The 21250-nt window shown below is 43.9% G+C and overlaps 1 protein-coding gene across 1 annotated transcript in view; it reads left to right on the forward strand.

Annotated features, from left to right (window-relative positions):
- The window catches only part of CHTF18 (chromosome transmission fidelity factor 18), a 314022-nt gene that overhangs the window by 254246 nt on the left and 38526 nt on the right, over positions 1 to 21250 (forward strand). The gene's annotated exons all lie outside the window — the stretch shown is intronic.

Here is a 21250-nt window from a genome sequence, read left to right on the forward strand (position 1 = left end):
GGAGTTGATGCCCATGCGCACTATCACCGAAAGGAGGAATCCCCTACCTCATGACTGGAAAAGACTTCTTCGAACAAAAACAAAGTGCAAACATTTGTACCCAACACTAGATGGCAGACTTATGCAAAGCATGTGAATCTACAGCTCTACATGGCAAGAACAGATGCATACTGGGTAAGTAGCATTTTCTGTATATGTTTTTATATTTTTGCTAATGCTCGAGGTCCCTGCATGCGGGTGGGACTATTTAGTGCTTATGACTATTGATAAGTATCCCCTGGAAGAGAAAGAGCATTACTAAATGCAAGTAACTTTTTCATAGATGCTATAACCCCAGATAGGATGCTTAGTTTACACTTGAAATAGACCTATGTTGGGCCGTACCGTGAAATATTCCCTGCACATTGTTCATAATATACTTGCCTTCCGAAATGTACTGGTGGTCAATGATTAGTGAGGGAAGTGGTCAGTACTCGATCACCTACACCAATAAGACTAGTCTTTCCTCTATTCTATGCTTTTAAACCATCAAAAGACACTGGAGGGGTGAAGGATGCCCTGTTAGGGAAGAGAAGCTAGAACTTCTGTGATGGACGTGCAAAAGTTGCAAGAGAACGAGTGCTAGAGAAAAATAGACAGTCCATAGTCTGCAGAAGTGCTGCTGTAAATTAATGTTAATGTACTATTCCCTCTCTTTTCCTCTGAACCTACTTAATCCTGGTCTTTTCAGTTTTGTACGGTGTTTCTTTGTATCCCATGTGGCAGAGACATGACCCAGAGGTTTTGACTGATTTGCTTCTTCAGAGTACATTCAGGTTGATTTGCATTGGGATAATTAGCTCGTGAATTGACAGGGATAATTAAAATTGGTGGAAAATTTACAAATTTGACACAAGCCTTTCAATCCAATTCCAGTTTGTGGTTGTTCAAACTTTCTTTCTCCTATTTGTGCTCCGCTTGAGCAAGTGCATGTCTAAAGAAATGAGCCTCATTCTTCAGTTATGATTATAGCTTATTATAAGGCAATATTTGTACCTAGCTCGTGTTGAACAATAGGTCATTAATGCACCACACACTAGAGCTAGATTGCACTTTGTTCTCTGCATGCTAAATCTGCCTCTGCCATGATTTTTAGCGTGACCTTGTATCAGCTCTGCCATTGAAAGCGCTATGCATTCTTTTTTTACGGCTTATGCAGAACTTATAATGCCGCTGAATATTAACATCATACAAAAGCATTTGCAAATCATAAAATATTGTTGAGAATTTCCTTAGTGTTTAAGTTCTCCAACAGTGATTGAAGCTGAAGGCTTGGGTGTGTACTGGAGCATTCTGACTCTTGTGCTGCCTACCTGTCGGGTCTTTAGGGTCGGTTAGGTACTGTAGTATATTGGGTGATACAGCAGCCTTCCTTTCTCTCCTCAAACACTGAATACTGTGGTTTAGCTATAGTTTCCAGTTTTAATCCTTCATGGAGTCCCATACTTTCTTTAATATTTGGCCAGTATCAAGCTGAATGCCTCTGACCTTGTCTTCTTACCTGACATTATTACTTTTGTAGGCGGTCTGGAAATTTGTTCCAAACTTTGTCCAATAATAATCTGATGGTTGCGTAAGAGTGTGCCTGTGGCGGCCACTTCAGTTTTTTTGTATACTGGAGTTGCCGGACCTCTGGTCGTAGAAGAACATGAAAAATAGTTCAACGCGTGAGATGTTTCTTTGTATAAAAAAATGGGGTTACGTCAGAAGAAATTTGCTCTCGGGGCCTGTGAAGAACTAGGGCACCTTCTTAAAGTACCAGGGCCCTGCATCATGCACTCTTCATCAGTTACGGATCAGTGAATAAAGACCAGCAGAATGAACTGTGGCCAGGAAAGGCCTATTAATAATGAACATTCTGAATGCACATTTTGCCTCACTGCATTAGGGCTTGGGGATGTCCCTTCTTTAAGTACTGTGGAACCCTTGGAGCGGTTCATGCACTGTAGTTGTACATGCGGGGGGAGACTGTTTCTATCTTCAGAAGACGCGTGGAGGTGTCTAAGGGATCTAAAGTTCTAGACTAGGACGTCTCTCTTGGCCTGCATACAAGCATACAAAAGAGGAAATGAGTGCTTCTCCCATTCGGTTATTTACCAATTCAATGGACGAAAGGTTTTATTGTGCTCTTGAAAAATGCCTATATATAACGACTAAGCGATACAAAAGGGGATGATGGACGGAGCGTTTGAGCAAATCAAACATGCACCCCCAGTCAACAGATCCGGGTTTAATCCATCACCATTCTTTAGCTCACTTAGCCACCCCAGTTCAGACATGGCCATATGCAAATCAGTCTGACCCTGTGCCTCATGGGAACAGTCCAGCCCGAACTGCCAAGCCATCCTGGGACCGGTTTCGGATTCATAATCCTCATCAGCCAGGCTATCTTGAATCAAGTGGTAGATAACCTGGCTGATGAGGATTATGAATCCGAAACCGGTCCCAGGATGCTTGTTTCCGGTCCAGGGAAGACCTGGCTTGGCAGTTCGGGCGGGACTGTTCCCATGAGGCACAGGGTCAGACTGATTTGCATATGGCCATGTCTGAACTGGGGTGGTGGAGTGAGCTAAAGCATGGTGATGGATTAAACCCAGATCAGTTGACTGGGGGTGAGTGTTTGATTTGCTCAAACGCTCCGTCCATCATCCCCTTTGGTATCGCTATATATTATGACTAAACAGCTGACTACTCCTCTTACAAACCTGATCTTATAACTTGAAGATGCATAACTCTTGACATATAAGTCAGTTCAGCATTATCGACGTTATGGCATGCACTCTTTCTTGAAGGGAACTAGTAGTGTGTATATTGAGTGCACTGCTATTTAAAACCGTATTCTATTCATAACAGTATTACAATAAAAAAGCCTAATAAGAAGAAAGTCAGTAAATGTCTCCGGTATCTATTTGGAGTGGGTGGCAGCCTAAGATTTCAAGGGAGACCTGTAGTAAAAGCAGTTCATGGGAGCACCATCCGATTCGACAAAGGTTTGACAATCGAAGGCTCATCAATTGTTATGGGATCTAAGCATTGAAGGACAAGCCAACAGCAAAAGTATCTCAATTGGTGTAAGTTGATGGAAAGATTAATAGAAGAGGTAATTAAAGGCCCTGCAAAGGGAAGGATTTTCCATTTTGTTTTCCAGGAATGTAAACGTCTTTCAGAAGCCAGTATTGAGCACCAGATCTTGCACCAGTGCTTGCCAAAAGACATGCAGTGCAAGCCATATTAACTGATATATTGTCCACAAGGACAAATACCAGGAGATAGCTTGCTCAGTGATTAACTGTGCATATTGGTGGGCAGGTGCAAACCAGCTTTACGCTTGGTCCCAGCAGAAGCAGTGACAACATGTCAATCTGCTGAAACTGAAGGTATTTGACTAGAACAGAGGCCTATTTCTTATCCATTAACAACACAGGCATACCGATTTAAGAGGGAATATGACTGTTTTGCACTATGGGTGATGCTTAGTTTTGCATCATCATGTTGCTGTTCGTGGCCGATCTAGCAAGAAAGGACAGGGACTCGTAAATCCAACTGAGGCAGACAAATATGAGCTGGAGCTTCATCAGCAGGTTAGATATTTTGTTGGAGCCCTTCTTTCAGAACCCATTCAAGGCTGGGAGGAGCACTGGGCAAGCATGGGTTCTGGGTCTCGGCCATGGTGGTTGGAGCCTTTTACCGCTGTTGTGCTGCCGCCTGTCCTACTATGGCACAGCAAACTGGGCCAAAAAGGCCCCTAGCTTACTCCGCTCTCAGGGTAGCAAGGGTAAGCAATCCAAATGATCGCAGGCAGGTAGTATGGAGGTAGAGACTCAGAACTCAGCAATGACACAATATGTGAATAACCAGCCCAGTGCTTTTCTTTTTAGAAAAAGGGAGTACTTTGATCACACCAAGCTTAGGAGTACTTTGATTAGCGCCAAGACGCCGCGGCATTCGTGCGCTCTACAAATACTTCAGTCAGTCAGTCAGTCCGTCCGTCAGTCACCAAAACAAAATCTGGTAGTAGGGGATGCTCAGGTGACTTCAAATACTAGCTTGGGTGAAGAGGTCGGGAGACCGTTGGGTTCATGTATGTCGGCTCCTAACACACTCCTTGGGCAAAGAACTTCTTTTTCTGGGCCACTCCTCTGCCAGACTCAGAGAGAGGATTTTCCTCCTCGGCAGAGAGCTTCTGTGAGATAAGGCAGTCTTATTCTCCCCTTTCAGCAGACAACAGGCTCCCAGACAAGCGCACAGCTTCTGCAGCACAATATGGAGCTATTAGGCAATGTCCACTTGCCTTTGTGACAGTATCTATCAGTGATACCAGCCCTGGATCAGAGCTGCCCTGCGACTACTCTTCAGAGTGCTCATGTCCTTTATCATTGAAGGAGCTTGGAACTGTAACCAAGTGATAATGTGTGGTTCCCACTTTTATGCTGAGTTTCCAGACAGGGGATGTGGATCCGCTGTCTGAGTTCAGGAACTGGTTTGGGGTGGTTATTCATTGTAACTTCATCTTGTCTCCTCAGTACTGTTCACAACAGGTATTGATGATCTTGGCTTCAAGCTGGAGTACTCATAACACAAGCTCAGTGAAAGTGAAGCTGTACACCTGGCTCTTATCCGCTTTCCTGGATAGGCCACTTAACGGAAGGCGAAAGTCCCAGGTCCTGCCTTGAAACTTCCCCTCTTCTAACTCACCCCCATTTTCCCAGCATTACCAAATGACAGTGCACAGGAAGTAATAATCAGCAATTCCCTGCTAAACAGGTTACATGGAACTCCTGAGGGCAGCCCTGTCTCTTTCCTCTCTACACATCTGTGTCTGGAGCTACACTGTCCAGCTTAGAAATGCTGGCAATTCACTTCCACTGTCTGGGAGGCTGTCTCAACAGCTCCATCTTGTGCAATGTCAGAGCAAGGGGTAAATGAAATTGCAATCCACTATGTAAAGCATACATGCACTCATAACCTGCATGGAGTTGAGCTAGCAAGCATTGCACACTTCACACATACTCTACATACATGCAAGGGTGTCAGTGCAGCGTCTGTCTGGCATGACACAATCGGAACTTTACATATTTGAGTCAACAGCCATCGAGCCGCGTTTTTAACAACGGGAAGACAGCCTGTCGTTGTACTAAGGTTTCAAAAATGGCATACCAGCATCACCGCTCAGTGTACAGTGCCCGGGACACAGACGGTAGCCTTGTGTCAGCCAAGAATTATGCTTTTGGTTCTCCTGTCTTACCTTCAGAGCCAGGCTCTGGGTTTCGGGGTAATTTGTGGGCCTAGACTTCAGTGCACACACAGAATTTTCCCAATAGAAAGGCTTTGCAGTGAGGCAGTTTAGGGCAATTGTGCATATATCTACCATGCTGGGGGCATTTCCGCCCCAATACCTTCCGAGTTACATCATTACCTCTGGCATGAAACTAACGTATGAGCTTAGCTAATTAGCTCAGGAGTGTTTCCTAATTCCTTACTTACCCGACGTCTTTTGCATTGTCCCTAAACCCACATTTTAAAGAACTCTCAATATCCTGATACGTGGTGAGGAAGACTTAGCTCTCAAACCTCCTGATTCTGAATTGTCATGTTGACCTTCAGCCTGCGCCATCTAGGAACTAAAGTTATATGCAAATTCTAAAGCATCCAAAGATACATCTCTAAAAAAAATGCTAACATTTTCATCTGAACAAAAACAAAGTCCTCTAAAATTCCTCAAAATTATAAAAGGATCATGACATGTTCACCTCTACTGGTCAAATATCCTGAGCTACCAAAGAAGACATTCCTATAGTTTCATTGATTGGACAGCCATATCTAACAGTGTCTTGCTACCTACCCTTCCACAACAAAGTGTGCTGTATGTGCTGTTATTGCTGTTGGTTTTCTTGGAAGTGTCACTCAGCAAAAAGAACGTGGCGTCCATGCTCCTTTCTAAACCTTCTCTTTGGAGTAAAGGTAGAAAATCTTTGTTGTAAACTGTAAAGGGCAAAATAAAAAATAAAAATGTAGGTGGTACTACTTCAGCCAACATTTGCACACAACACCACTGACCAGTTTTCTTTTTGTTGTAGTAATGTGTTCGTCGATTCCTTATCCTGGTTAGATTTAATATTTTGCCTTCTCTCTGATTGTTCTGGTTTAACCCCTTCCACGCTGATGACGAGCTGGGCTCGTCACGGCGCAGCCTCCTCGCATGCTGATGACGAGCCCAGCTCGTCACGTAAAGTGCGTTTTTAAAAATCTCAGCGTGCGAGCGGAATTCCGCTAGCGCGCATGAGGTTAACAGAGATTCTTGGGAAAATTAGTAACACAACGAAGAGGCCAGTTATCTTTGGGACAGTGTCTTGCCATATCCCGTTGTCCGGATGTGTCTTTTTGTGTTCTTTTATGGTGCGAAACGTGGCCTTTTTGAAGGCTTTATTTAGGCAATGAAATAAACTGTAAGCCCTGTTTCTTCCTGCCTTGCAAGTGTGCGCTTGTATGCCTGAACTGTTCAGGTTCTCTCCCAAGGCTATATTAATTGAAGATTTTGGAGGTTAACCATGTTACTGCATATTTTATGGAAGTGATTTTAACTCTTTCCAGTGTAGACTTGTCGCCTCTTCCAATTTCAAGACCATTGTAGGAATGTATCTAGGTAGCTGCAAAAGCTTCTTAAAAAAGAATTCTAGTAGACCCCCTGATCTCGGCTATGCACACTACTCGACTTCCTGCTGTGGCTTAGGCGACCGTATCAATATGAGCAGAACATTTGTTTCCATGGCTTCTTAAACGAATGGAAGATTTCTTTGTAGCTGCCTCGGATTTTTGAATTACTCCTTGCAGGGTTATCCCTAGACAGGAAAGCATGCACTTCTGTCAGTAAAAAGTCCTGTCTTTGTTCTTCAAGGAAGCTGGTCAGATACCATCATTTTTTATTTCCGATTTTTATTTTTAGATTGTTTAAGGCAAAATGCTTTTTTGCAGAATGTCTTTGTGGTTGTAGGACTTTGGCTGGATTAGCAGTCAAGATAAAGTTGTTAATGTACAATAACGCCTAAACTCTGAAGCCTCGCTACACTGGGACATTCTGAGAAGCTCTTTATGATATAAATCATTTACTTAGAATGAGAAACATAATCTGACCTACAAGCATCCCGGTTGGACTCCACAGAAGGCTCTGAACAGTTGATTTCATTGTGCATTCTTGCTTAACCATTCCTGTGAAGTTTAAGTCACATACAGTCTTTAAAAAACCTACGTCAAGTCCTTTATTCCCCGCCAAGCCACCTTCTTCCATGATCTGTTTCCATATTTGAGTTCTAAGACAGATAAGAATTCCAGAAAGATTATGTAGAATATGTATTTGTCCTGGCTTTTTGTGCATGCTAGAGAGAAAACAAATACTTAAGTTGTAGACAAACCTATGCAAAGTTATCCGATATTACATAAAAAAATGTTTAACCTTACCCCCCCCCCCCCCTAAGTAATTTTGGAGTAAAGCTTGTAGTCAATGTCTAAAAGACTGATTAGCCTCTTCAACGCTTCCAGACTGATGAGACACTTCTTACATAATGGGTGTAAGATACAATTCAGCCGGATCTGGAACAGACCTAGCAAATTTAGATATCTAGGAAAAAAGCAACAGGGAGTGGGGCCGACCACTCTTGTAGGTGTTCGAAAAAGTCTGGGAAAGTCATTGTTAGCCCAGATGCCTTATTGGCTATTCGCTTAAATAGTGCACCCATTACTTTCATCACGGGGAAGAGGTTATTGTAATTTTCTATGGCTTCCTAACTTGAATTGCATCCTATTTTTCTCTTATGACGAACGGCTGCTGTCTCCGTTTGCCCCCTTGTGACATCCTCTCCTGGGACATTGAAAATGTTATTAAAAATGTCTTAAAGTCCTTTTTTAGATAGATTGGCCTCTAGGTGAGACCTTACGCTACTAACCCTTCCAGTCAGATCTTTCAGAAATGTTATCTGCTGCTGCGGATTCTAGCTTGTACGATGTCCTATTTAGTTGCTTCCTTCTCTATAAGAAAATTATTACTTGGTAATGCAGTCATTACTTTTGCAGGCAGGATGTTACATGCAAGGCTCACGTGCTGTTGAAGGGCTTCCTTCTTCTGATTTCATTTGTCATCAATCCATCCCCGTCCTCCTTTGCATTTTGAAGGCTTATTTTTGTCACTTGTTTTCCCTAGTGACCAGGGACATTTTCAAAGAAAGTAAATTGTAATATTTTTTCCAGACACTTGGCGGACGGCATATAATGGGCATCCCCTTAGTCCAGACTTTCTCTCAACAGCCCCAAGTCAAGCGCTTTACTCTTTTTTGGCCCATCTTTAAGGTTTCCTTATAACTTGTTTTCCCAGTGGCTCTCTCTCAAGTAGAGAATTCGCGTCCACTTCTTGTGGAGTACTACTTTCCATATTTAATTTTTGTGTTCATGTGTGACCCTGTACCAACTTAAAAGCTACTCCAGATTTGTTTTTGCTTTTTCATCAGTGAGAGTGAGTTTGCCACACAGTGAATGCAGAGATCTTCGCACGAGCAAAGGTAAACCAGTATTTTAACCCTAACAAAAGGCAATAGTCTGGCAATTTGAATACTTTGATTGCGATAAATCCCCTGTAACCATATTGCATCTTAAAAAAAAAAAGGCTTTAAAAAAAATACACCCTGCAAAAAATGCTCCAGTAATTAAGCAATAGGTAGGTTGTGTTTAGTAAGGATGATCTGTAGCAGTAGGTAAAATAGAACAAACTTACCAAACGCATTAAACCTTACGTAAGCCGCTTCACATGAACGCATGGTTGTTTTGAGCCCGGCATAGCAAATTTCAATGGGTGGTTGAGGTTAATTATAAGTGTCTACTGTGTATAATGAGAAAGGCCGCCATATGTTCAGATGGGTTTCAGACACTTGCCAGACTGCGCGGTTTCACACAATCTAGAGGGCCTTTTTTTGAGTTGTTTAGACATTCTGCTGTCTTCAACCAGCTGCAGTGTAAATCCCGGTTCCTATCAAGTAGATTAATTAATATCATGTTTGCCAGGGTCTGAAGTTACGAGCCCAGTAGTGTTTCTCTAATGAGTGCCCAGTGCAATTGAATTGAAAACCAGTCTGCTGGGGATCGCATGGTATGAATTTACAGTCATTAGATGACTCCATGTCACCAAGAACGTGAAACTCTAGTCCTGGATTAATGCTTTCCTCGAGTTGGAGTCCTGGTTTACTAAACTAAAAGGTATCGTAGTCGAACTAGTACATTTGAGAACAAAGATTCTTAACCCGTTCCGTGCGCGTGTCGGTCAACGGCCGTCGCGAGCACTACCTCGCTAGTGCTGCGCACGTCTGTTGGCCGACACAGCCCCACCCACTGATTAAAACTCTCACACCGCGGCAGAATTTGTGTCTCGTTTAAGGAGTTAAAAGGAAAGACAAGGGTTGGAATACTGCATCATTGGTGGCATGGATATTTCCGGTAACCCTACGCAAGCTGGATTCTACATGCCAAACAGTGGTCCAGGAGAAGAGTCCTGTTTATGTTGAAAGAGAGAATGTTACTGACCTTCTACGAAATAAGTTCGTTCGGTGCACTCTTTCTTATTTTGGATTGTCACCTCTTGAATGATAAAAAGCCTACTTTGGGCGCTATCTTCAGTTTGCCATTCTGCATTGTGGGTGATCTATGGCACTTCTGCAGCAGCTTTGGGTCCTCCTGGTGATACCCGTCGATGGTGACAGGTTACTTTTGGACAGAGTGCAACTCTGTTTACCTACAACTAGGAAAAGGTCCATAGTGCTCTAGTGACACTGACGTTTCTGCTTTCTCATTTTGAGACACTGGTCAGCTAAAACTTAAAAATGCCACTATGTAAAAGATGGCCTTTGCCAGTTTATTTGTCATATATATAATTGAAAAAAGTGCCTCAGCTGTTCTGAATTTAGTTTGTGAGTACTCACTTCCTGCTTGTGATGTCACCTAGTGTAAAGCCTGTCTGCAGCTGGTGCTCTTCAGGTCGATCAACTCGAGAGTAATTATACTAAGAGTAAAGACCAATCAAAACCAATTTTTCTGAGTTGGTAAAACTGCAAGTGTGATGGAGAGAGCAGGTTTGGAATGTTCTCATAGCTGGCATTGTCTACCTTGAAAAGTGTTGCTGTGTTTCATAACCCACTTTAAAATCGCAGGTCTGATTCAGGAACCAGATGTATTGGTTGTGCACCCCCTCAGTTCTACCTTTCTATATCTTCCTCTCAATAGCTTTATATTCTTACTCCATCTGTTAACTTTTTTTTCCTCTCTCACTTCTTTAGTGAAGGCGGCTTTGGGAGAGGTTTTTTTCTGTTACTAATACCCTACACTGCACCTATTTCATTTCTAAACCACAGATCTGACAGAGAATTCTAGCCAAAGATTCCTTACCTTAAACTTATTCCCAAGACCTCAGACTGGCTCTGGAAATTTTACTGAGCAGTCCCTTTGCATGCTGGTAGATGGTATCATCTGGCTCTGCGTGGCATTGTCGGCGCCAGAAGTGATGTGAACAGTGTCAATATATGCACCACTCAGTTGCTGCCCTGTTTCATGACTGTTTTATCGCACCCTTAGTCACTTTTCTCCTGATTTTTTTTGATATTTTGTCAAACACTTCCCAGTGTGCCATTTTTGCGATATGCACCCTAAAAAAAAAAAAAAAAACGTTATTACACATTTGTTGTGTCTGTCACAAATAGACCCTCAATAGGTGGGCCCGGAGCCCGACCATGACTCCAAGGCTTGCTCAAAGTGCAATCTGTGCACCCAAAGGCCGTCCGTGAGCACGCCCTGAAGTTCCTGGCTAGTCACATGCGACTCTGTATCGTTCCCAGTACCACTCTGAGTTGCTCGCATCAGTCATCATCACAATTCAGGACTTCTTTAAGTAGGTCACACGAGAAAAAGTCCAAGAAGTTGAAGGGGACTTCGACGTGCAGGCCAAATCTTCAGACTAGGCACAGGAATAACTCCATAAACAGTGGTCCCCGTGGCGCCTCAGCCTGGGTCTGCTTCACGCTTCCCCGAATTTGCCGGAGCGACCCCCACTCAACTATGTGATTTCTATCAGGGGATGCAGCTCATATATGGGCTGCCGGACTCCTCTGAAATTCCTTTGAGTACTATGGGTTAGGGAAGGGCACCCACTGGACTTCCACCAGCATTTTGCCCTCCGCATCAGTCGGGCTCTCAGGATCCATTAGTGAATCTCGATCGGCCCCAACCGCGACTTTGTGAACTTCTTTGGAATTGGTTCCAATGGCGTTGCTCCCGGCATCGCCGACTCCATCGTAATGGCTGATTCTGATACAGAGCTGACCGGCATTGCAAGATGCTGGCTGTGGCACTCATTGTATCCAGTAGAGGTGAAGTGGGAAGACAGGCTTATTTTTCTGAAAGGCCCTGTGAGGAACACGAATTGAGGAGATCTAATGATCCCTACAGTCATCCCGACACCCACCTTCTCTTCCCCCCCCCCCCCTCCCCCGAAGAGTCCCTGGCTGACGATATCTGGTATGAAGAACTGGCTAATGCCAGTGGTCTTAACACCTCTCCAGACACTGGTCTCCTCTCTCCTCCCACAGTGACTATGAAGAAAGGGACCTCATTTGCGTTTGTAGTCTGGAGGGGACCTTAGATCTTGGACCTGATGCTGCCCACGGGGAAACTCAAAAGTGGCATTTTGACAGAGTGGCTTCAACTCGAGGTATCCTTCTCAGATCACTTGCTTCTCTTTAATGAAGCCCTCTGCCATGGGCCAAACCCTGCACAGGCACTCCTGTGCACAGGACCAGCGCCCGCTGCCATTGACCCGCCCCCGGGGGATCCAACCTTTCTTACCCAGCAACCTAGCCCTAAGATCCTGGTGGTCCAGGCCTGTACGCCTACGGTTAACTCTGACATGTTCTCTACCACAACACCGGATAGGCAATCCAAGAAGCTGAATACATTTGGAAAGAGGATTTTTTCTTCCACTAGCCTTGCACTGCGGTTTGTTAACACTGCATGTTTATTGGGCCGCTATTCCCATTCTGTATGGAATTGGGCTGCACAAGTGCTGCCTATGATCTCGGAGGAGGCCAGAGCCATGCTCTCCAAAGCTATTGCTGTTAGTAGAGGCCCATCAAAGTTCAGAATATGCCATTATTGGATACAACCAATCGCTGGGCAGAGCCATTGCTTTTGCTGTGGAGCTTAGACATCACGCTTGGCTGAGGACACTTGGCTTTTACGGGTATACACTGGCAACCCATTTTGACAATGCTCCTTGATGGCACATTCCCCTTTGGCAATAAGGCAAATTTAGCACTTAAATGGTTTTAAAGATAGAAGGGTTACTGCTTGGTCATTGGGTAGGTGCCATTGTGACAGGCGCAGTCTGCCTTCAGCTCTTTTTCCACGATCACCTGGACCGGACAACTGATTGCTTCAGATTATCCAGTGGTGTAATGCCCATTCCTTCCAAAAAAATCTCGCCAACGATGCCACCGACCTGCATTCAGCTGATGGAGGTCCACCTTTCGCTCTTGTGACCGGATGTACAGGCTCTTCTGGACAAAGAATCCATTGAGATGGTGCCAGTATCGCAAGTAGGACATGGTTGGTATTCCCGCCACTTTCTGATGCCAAAACAGGATGAAGGCCTCGTTCTATTCTAGATCTATCCCCTCTCAGCTACTTCCTGAAAAAACAAAACTTCAAAATCATCACTCTGTCTCAGGTTCTATCTGCTCTGGACCCCAAAGACTGGCTGGGTAGCCTTGGACGTGCAGGGCTCATGCTTCCATTTTCCCATCCTGTCAACCCACAGACGTTGCCTGCAGTTCATGGTAGAAACAACAGGTGATGGACCGAATGTGGATCAATGTCACACACTCACCCCAGTCCAAAGATCTGGGCCCAAATCCATCGTTTTTTTGCGCTCCACACCACCCTGGGTTAGACAATGGCGATATGCAAATCAGCTCGGACCCTCTGCCCCATGGGAACAGTCCAGTCCGAACTACAAAAGCCATGTCCTTCCCAGAACGGAATCAAGCATCCGAGGACCGGACCGGTTTCGAGGTAACACCTCTCATCAGCCCGGCTAGCTTGACTCCAGTGGTGTGGAGTGCCTGGGACCCACGTCTGGGCATCCCCAGCGCACATAGGGCGGAATATGCAAAAACAACAGGTGATGGACCGAATGTGGATCAATGTCACACACTCACCCCAGTCCAAAGATCTGGGCCCAAATCCATCGTTTTTTTGCACTCCACACCACCCTGGGTTAGACAATGGCGATATGCAAATCAGCTCTGACCCTGTGCCCCATGGGAACAGTCCAGTCCGAACTACAAAAGCCATGTCCTTCCCAGAACGGAATCAAGCATCCGAGGACCGGACCAGTTTCGAGGTAACACCTCTCATCAGCCCGGTTAGCTTGACTCCAGTGGTGTGGAGTGCCTGGGACCCACGTCTGGGCATCCCCAGCGCACATAGGGCGGAATATGCAAAAACAACAAGTGATCGACTGAATGTGGATCAATGTCACACACTCACCCCAGTCCAAAGATCTGGGCCCAAATCCATCGTTTTTTTGCACTCCACACCACCCTGGGTTAGACAATGGCGATATAATTTTCTCCCATCAAATTGTTTTTTGTAATTTTCTCCCATCAAATTGTTTTTTGTAATTTTCTCCCTGCATCAAATTGTTTTTTGTAATTTTCTCCCTGAGTGTACTGGGGTAGCTCAGACGTGGGTCCCAGAGCCTCCACACCACTGGAGTCAAGCTAGCCGGGCTGATGAGAGGTGTTACCTCGAAACCGGTCCGGTCCTCGGATGCTTGATTCCGGTCTGGGAAAGATATGGCTGTGTAGTTCGGACTGGACTGTTCCCATGGGGCACAGGGTCAGAGCTGATTTGCATAAAGCCATTATCTAACCCAGGGTGGTGTGGAGTGCAAAAAACGATGGATTTAGGCCCAGATCCTTGTACTGGGGTGAACGTAAGACATTGATCTACATTCTGTCCATCAAATTGTTTTTTGTAATTTTCTCCCTGAGTGTACTGGGGTAGCTCAGACGTGGGTCCCAGAGCCTCCACACCACTGGAGTCAAGCTAGCCGGGCTGATGAGAGGTGTTACCTCGAAACCGGTCCGGTCCTCGGATGCTTGATTCCGGTCTGGGAAAGATATGGCTGTGTAGTTCGGACTGGACTGTTCCCATGGGGCACAGGGTCGGAGCTGATTTGCATAAAGCCATTATCTAACCCAGGGTGGTGTGGAGTGCAAAAAACGATGGATTTAGGCCCAGATCCTTGTACTGGGGTGAATGTAAGACATTGATCTACATTCTGTCCATCAAATTTTTTGCAGTTCATGGTAGGTCAGGAGCATTTCCAATTTGCTGTGCTCCCCTTCAACCTTACCAGCACCCCTCATGTTTTCACAAAGGTGATGGTGGTGGTTGCAGCCCATCTACAGAGTCTTAGGATTCCAGTCTTTCCCTAAATTAATGACTTGAGTGTTGAAGACGGGCTCACCCCAGGCAGTCGTCTTCCACCTCCAGTGCACGATAGACATCCTGCATTCACTGGGGATCTGTATCAACCTACCAAAATAACACTTGCCTTCCCATTTGATTCTCCCTTTCATCTGAGTCATTGTGGACCCAGTGCAATTTTGTGCTCATCCTCCAGAGCAGCGAGTCAGTATGTGAGGCATTGGGTGAAACCCTAACTCAAGCAACAGCCACAGTCACTGCCAGGGTGAACCACAAAAAGTCACTAAATTAACCTGTGCTTACTTCTGGTAGCTCTGCACTAAAGCAGTTAGCTTAACTTGGAGGCAATATGTAAAGTATTAATGCAGCACTCAAACAGTAATAAAGTGAAAACACAAAAACAATTGCACACCAATTTAGAAAAAGAGCTAAATTTAATAAATTATTTGACAAAAATCCAATCAGTAAAACTAGAGATATGCAATGTTTAAGATTTAACCTCTTCAGCGCGGCGCGAATTTTCGCACTGTGCTGAAGATTCGAAAAGCGGGTGTGGTCATGACGGAACGGTTCCGTCATCAGCACAGCCCAACCGACGCTGATGACGGAACCGTTCCGTCATAAGCATCGAAGAGGTTAAGGTAAGTACAGTGCCTAAGAACACAAGCACCACTCACGGTTGTCAGTCTGGTCCACTGTGATGGGCATTTCACTCTTCCGGTCCTCCAGGGCTTCTTAGTATAAATAGTCTGCAGACCCACATCTTTACTTATCTGGCAAAGACTCTATCTAGCCGCAGATTCCTTACCAACCTCCCCGCGGTCTGTCAAATCCATGTGAAGAAGTCCTTTAGGACCTCACTTTCTCACACTGGTTCACACTACCTTAGTATGGCCCTGTGATTCTGGATCGAAAAAACTGAGGTCAGCTCGCCAAGGTGGTGCCTATATAGGCACTTCTTGCACCACTTCCAGCGTTGACAACATCACACTGAGCCAAACATCGCTACCTCCCCGCAGCAATGGAACTGCTCAGAAAAATGTCCAGATTCATTCTGATGCCTGAGGATAATTCTAAGGTAAGGAATCCGCAGCTAGAGAGCCTTTATCAAATAAGTTGTTACCAAAGGTAACAAATTTGTTTTTTATGAACCGATTTTTAGCAAGCCCTTGGCAAATGTAGCACACAAATTGATAGGATGACCTGACTGCCTCAAGAATGAGGTATTGCTCAAACTGGGTTGTCCAGTCTGTTCTCTCCCTCTCATAACCCTGAGCTGCTACCTCAAGACTGAACCTGGAACATAGTTGTGTTTGTTTTTTACATAGTTGTTAAACTATGATGTGCCTATGGAAATGTGTGTTCATACGAGGAAAATTACTTTGTTTTTGGTGAACATGGTTGAAGTCTGGCTTTTGTTCATATGTCAATGTTGCTATATCTCTTACTCCAAGTTCTAGAAAAGAAGAAGGCTTTGTACTCAAGTGTGGCTCTCCAAGCTCTGGAAACCATAAGTGCAATTTTGTAGCTGACGATAAGGGCAAAGTGGTGTTAGACTGTCATCATTCAGGTTGAGAAGCCACTAATCAACTTTTTGATAACTGATTCTAAAGCTGGATATGAAAGTTTGTGATGGAATCCAGGGGGGCATTTTTCTGTATGTGGGTGGCAATTTCACTACATTAAGACTATGATCTACAGTCTTTTTTGTAGGGTTCTGTGGGCATGTGTGAATCTTATAGTAGTTGTGACGCTTGAATGATCCGTTTGGGGCAGATTTTGTTGTCTTTGGTCAATAAAGGTCTGGATTCTCTTCTGGGCTGTCAGGTAGCAACAGCTAGATTGACATGGTTCTTGGGGTTCTTCATGTTTTCAGTTTTTATTGTGAGAGGTTGGAGTAAGGCCTGAAGTTGTATGGTATTGTGGGAATAGGCATGAAGATATCTTGCTGTAGTGGAAATTTCAGTGCATTATCCTGTGCTTGTGTAGTTGATTCTTACCTGGTTTGTCTACGTCCTTTTGAGATTGGACTTTATTTGAATGAGTGCATTTTTTATGACTTTAGTTTGGAGGTGATGTTGAATATGGGACGAAACATTAAGATTTGTTCTGGTGCACAGATATATTTAAGAAGTGGGGGAGAGTATGAATTGATACATATGTTGACAGTTAACAGGGAAACAGTGCATTAGCTGCGATAGGTGCACAGCTCTGTTGACTAGTTGGCTACATTTGTTGAAGATTTATTTTGTTTCTTCTTGTCTGGTGGTTTGTTGAGAGTCTGTTGTTGGAGTGAGTATGTAATTATCTAGCAGGACAATGAGTGAGAATACGGAGTTGGTCTGTAAACTGGAGACCAACAGTACATTTAGATAACCTGGCTGAATAAATGAAGGCCTTAAAAAGGAACAACCTCACTCATTCAATGGAAAAACATAAAAGCACTCCTCACTAGGCTGAAAGGATCAGATTTCATTAGATGCTAGTTTGAAAAATAAAGTTTTTCTCATGATCAGAAAACTCACTTTTTCCACACAAGATAGCATCTTGCAGTGTGTCTGCTCCTGCCCATTTAGAGTTCCATTACGCTGATGAGAGATTAAACTTAAAAGTGATGTGTGGAATGCTTGAATTAATATCTGCCATTAGCAATTACTCTAAGCCTTGTTCCACTCTGTCTTTTATGCCTTAATACACCACTACAGACCAGGACCAACCTTATGCAAAGTCGTTTTGGCACTGCCTCAGAAGGGCAGTATTTGTTGAATCACCAGGCCACACCCCCTAAGCATAGGCACACAAGCATTTTTTTGGATCATCCCAATAAGCTGTGAGTAACCCTTTGTCTAGATCAGTGCTTCCCTAACTTTTTAGAACCATGACCCATGCTTTAGTATGAGAGACTGTCACGGCCCACCTAGCTTTCATGACATGAGGCAGGCGATTTTGTAATGTAACTAAAGAATTGTGTGGTAGCGCATTGCCTTTTAAACACAGTACATTTTAGTAATAAAATGGCAACTAAATGTGTACAGTTTAACTGATCAAACCGTACTGCACACAAATAATAATGTGTGGAAATCAGATGAATATCATTTGTACATTACCAAGGAAAGTGTCTTGATTTGTTCTGATCCTATTAAAATATTTGTTTTCATCACACTTCAGAATTGCACAAAAGAGTGCTTAACTCATTCCATGCTGATGACGGAACCGCTCCGTCATCAGCTACGGTTGGACTGTGCTGATGACTGAGCGTTTCCGTCATGGCCCGGCCGCCGCACCCGCGCGGCGCGTTCTATTGAGCGGGGCGGGCCATGACGGAACCGCTCCGTCACCAGCACAGCTCAACCGCGGCTGGTGACGGAGCGGTTCTGTCACCAGCATGCGGCCGTCGCGCGGCCGCCCCGCCCTGTTAGCGCTGCGGCGGAATAGCCGCCGCAGCGAAAAGGTTAATGTTTGCCTTCCTAACAGCTGAATGTGTACAGCTCAAGTACAGGTATTTCCATTGTGTTGTGTGTTATGAAGAAATGACATCCTGCAGCCTCTCCTTTCAAACTTCATGTACCCCAGCAAGATTGTCACATAATTCACTTTACTTTTCTTTCTCTGAAGGCAAGGTGAGAGGAGTTTGTAAACACCAACCCCCCATGCTAAAAAAAAAAACCAGCAGAAGACATAGCCTGGCATTTGACCTCTGTCTTTCAAGAGCAGATAATGTGACAAGAGAAATAGAGAATTAAAAGGCATCTTTATCTATTGCTGTGACTTTAGCAACTCGCCAAAAACCGGCTTGCGACCCACAGGTCACTCCCTGTTGAGGCTACACCCCTTTTACTGCGATGTCACCATGCATGGTTCCTGTCTTGCCGTGGGCATCTACTGAGCCATTTTTGATCTCCAGGTTTGTCTCAGAATTAGCAAAAGCTTAACTATCTCCAAAGATAATTAGAGGCATTAAAGATAATTACCTTGTGCTTGCTTCCTTTTTCCAATTATCTCTCTAACCCTTTCCTGTGCCGAGCTGCTTTTTGCTAGTTTTTCATACCCTATGGTTACACAGTTTAACCCTATAAAGTCAATCAAAAAGTGACCCTTTTTTCCGAGTAGAAGGTTAAAATTTAGAGGGTTATTTAGGCCACTTTAGTTGTGAGCCAAGAGTACTCGAATGTGGCCTCATGAGGTGTCACACAAAGTGTTAAAGTGTTGCATATACATCAAGTAACATGGTCTTTAGACCATGTAAAGTCTACATGTAAGCTTTAGGTGGGGGTAAATACAGATTTAATGCTCTTGGTGTTTCTCTAAGTTGTGAAGGTGTACTTTCCAAAAGTTATCAGAGGGGGTGTACTGCTCACAGTGGTTCCTCCTTGGAGAGCCCTGGAAAGTGAAGCCGTCTCTGTCCGCTCAAGTCAGCGCGGATGCTAGCAATGCAAGATGCCCATTATTGCAGAAAAAAAATTCTATCACAATGTGATCAACAAAGTTTATCGTGGATATTATATATAAAAAAGAAATACATCTGGGAAGCAAAACTGTAATAAGGTAGTATGGCGTAAGTTTGCTTAGATTTGTAGAAGAAAAGTTATAGGGAAGTTCTGGAGACGTGAATGGATTCCAAAAGTTGCAAACAGTCAACAAAGCAAGTGTTGTGATGTGTAGTGTGGAAGACGTACTTCAAAAGTATAAATATCTTTAAAGATGACGATCCCGCACTGGAAAATGGAGAGGAGTGATCTCCTGGCAGTCCCTGAGGGAGCAGACTTGAAGCGTTAGTCAAATATTTAGATACTGCTCTGGAGTGGGTAAAAATCAAGGCGATCGCAGAGGTTCAGAGTCTCATTGAAGATTGTTCTATGATTTTAAAGAATTTATCTGTAAATGTATAGCTTTAGTGTTAGATTACAATACGTAGCTGTGTTAATGATCTGTAATTATGATATTGCTTTAGAGGTCAGATTTTTCCCCAGAGGTATCTTTCTCAGTAGTGACTTATTTTGTAGTCACACTAATTGCATGAGAAAGTTAATGATCAGTTGCCTAAACAATATCTGCGGCTGCATGACTGACTGCAATTTTACATTCTGTATGTGAGGACCGTGGCTTGTGATTAATTGAATTTTAATTATTCATATTTGAATAATTCTGGGCTTATTTTGTATAGGTTTTATTAACTAATACAATAACATTTGAACTATCCTGCAGTGGAGAAAATTCAGCCCATGGATTCTTCTCAGTATTTTCCTTTTTTCCAGAAATTGAATCATTCTCTAAACCAGGCCATTAATCTGCTTTTTTGAATCCTGGTATTCTCTCTGGTACACATTTATACCAGGTAATGCGATTCTTGTTAATTTGGTTGCAAAAAAAGAGATGCCTGCTCCCACTGCCTACATGGTGCCCTTTGAGGAATAGAGGGCGAGTATTATTTTTACAGCAAGCCTCATGCCACTTGTGTCGTCCTCAGGGGCTTGCGTTTTTGGGATATGGGCAACATCAGAAAGTGAAACTAACAGGATAAGAACTTCGTCCGAAATGTGCTTTGAAATAGATTGTTTTTGATCAACTTTAAAGGCAAGATGATGCTCTTTTTTATGTATTACTTATACATTTACTTACATGGTTGGTGGAAGTGTTTCCCACAACTATTGAAATTGATATATGCTCTCACATGTTGGCTTTTACCAAATTCTTGGAACTGTATTCAATTATGGGGCAAAACCAGAAACCATGATGATTGTCACCTGCATGGCTTGTTCCTGGGTTCAGTCACACTACCAGGGAGGTTAGGGACTTGTGGCTCAATCTTTTATGGCCGTGCTGACATTCAGGCTTGCCTAATAATTACTTTTACTCTCCAGTTCAGGCTACCTTGTGGATATTTGTAATCCTTCATGATTACCCACCAGCGCCGAGAAACACAGACTCGGTGGGAAAGATGTCATGATGCGCTTGGTCAGGGGTCTGGGTGGGTGGCTTAGTGCATGCCAGGCAGCGGCTGCTGCTTATTTGTCTGATGCAGCCCTTTAAAGGCCTTTTGTAGAACTTGAGTTCCTATGTTCTTGAACATCAAATGTTGGCAAAAGCATCTTTTTGTGCCATGGCCGACAGATCGAAAGAAAGAGGAGAAAAAAAGAATCGCATTTGTTCCGTTGCGCAGTTTGGCACATTTCAGGTACATCCTGAACCCTCGCACACTTCCTGGTCCTGTTTGTAAAATCAGAAATGGCTCAGCTGGAACACCAATACAGAAAGCCTTTTCAGTTGAGCACACTTCTAGGTCCTGTCATTTTGTGGAAGAGCGAAATATTGTTTGAGAAATATCAGAATAGTTAGGCCTTTACTTCACTGGCATGGCTGTCTGTTTCACCACAGTATTTCCAGGTTGCCAAATCACAAGAGTGTGAAGTGGAAAAATGATTTCATTTTTTCTGCACTGTAACCTGCTCCTAAGTAATTGGTCCTTAGGGCCCTCATTATGAGTTGTACGGTAACCCCAGAGAGCAGAAACCAGAGCTACCGACTGAATCTGGAAACATTGCAACTTCATGTCTCGTACTAGGACATCTCGACTGCAAAACCCAGCCGAAATCTCTGAGTCAAAACGAGGAATATTCTGCAGCTATAAATCTGCATTAATACTGTTTTCATAATTTAGTTCCCATTTCTCGGGGCCCAATCTGTAATAGCC

The sequence above is a fragment of the Lissotriton vulgaris genome, chromosome 10 (assembly GCF_964263255.1).
Source record: "Lissotriton vulgaris chromosome 10, aLisVul1.2, whole genome shotgun sequence".
NCBI lineage: Eukaryota > Metazoa > Chordata > Amphibia > Caudata > Salamandridae > Lissotriton > Lissotriton vulgaris.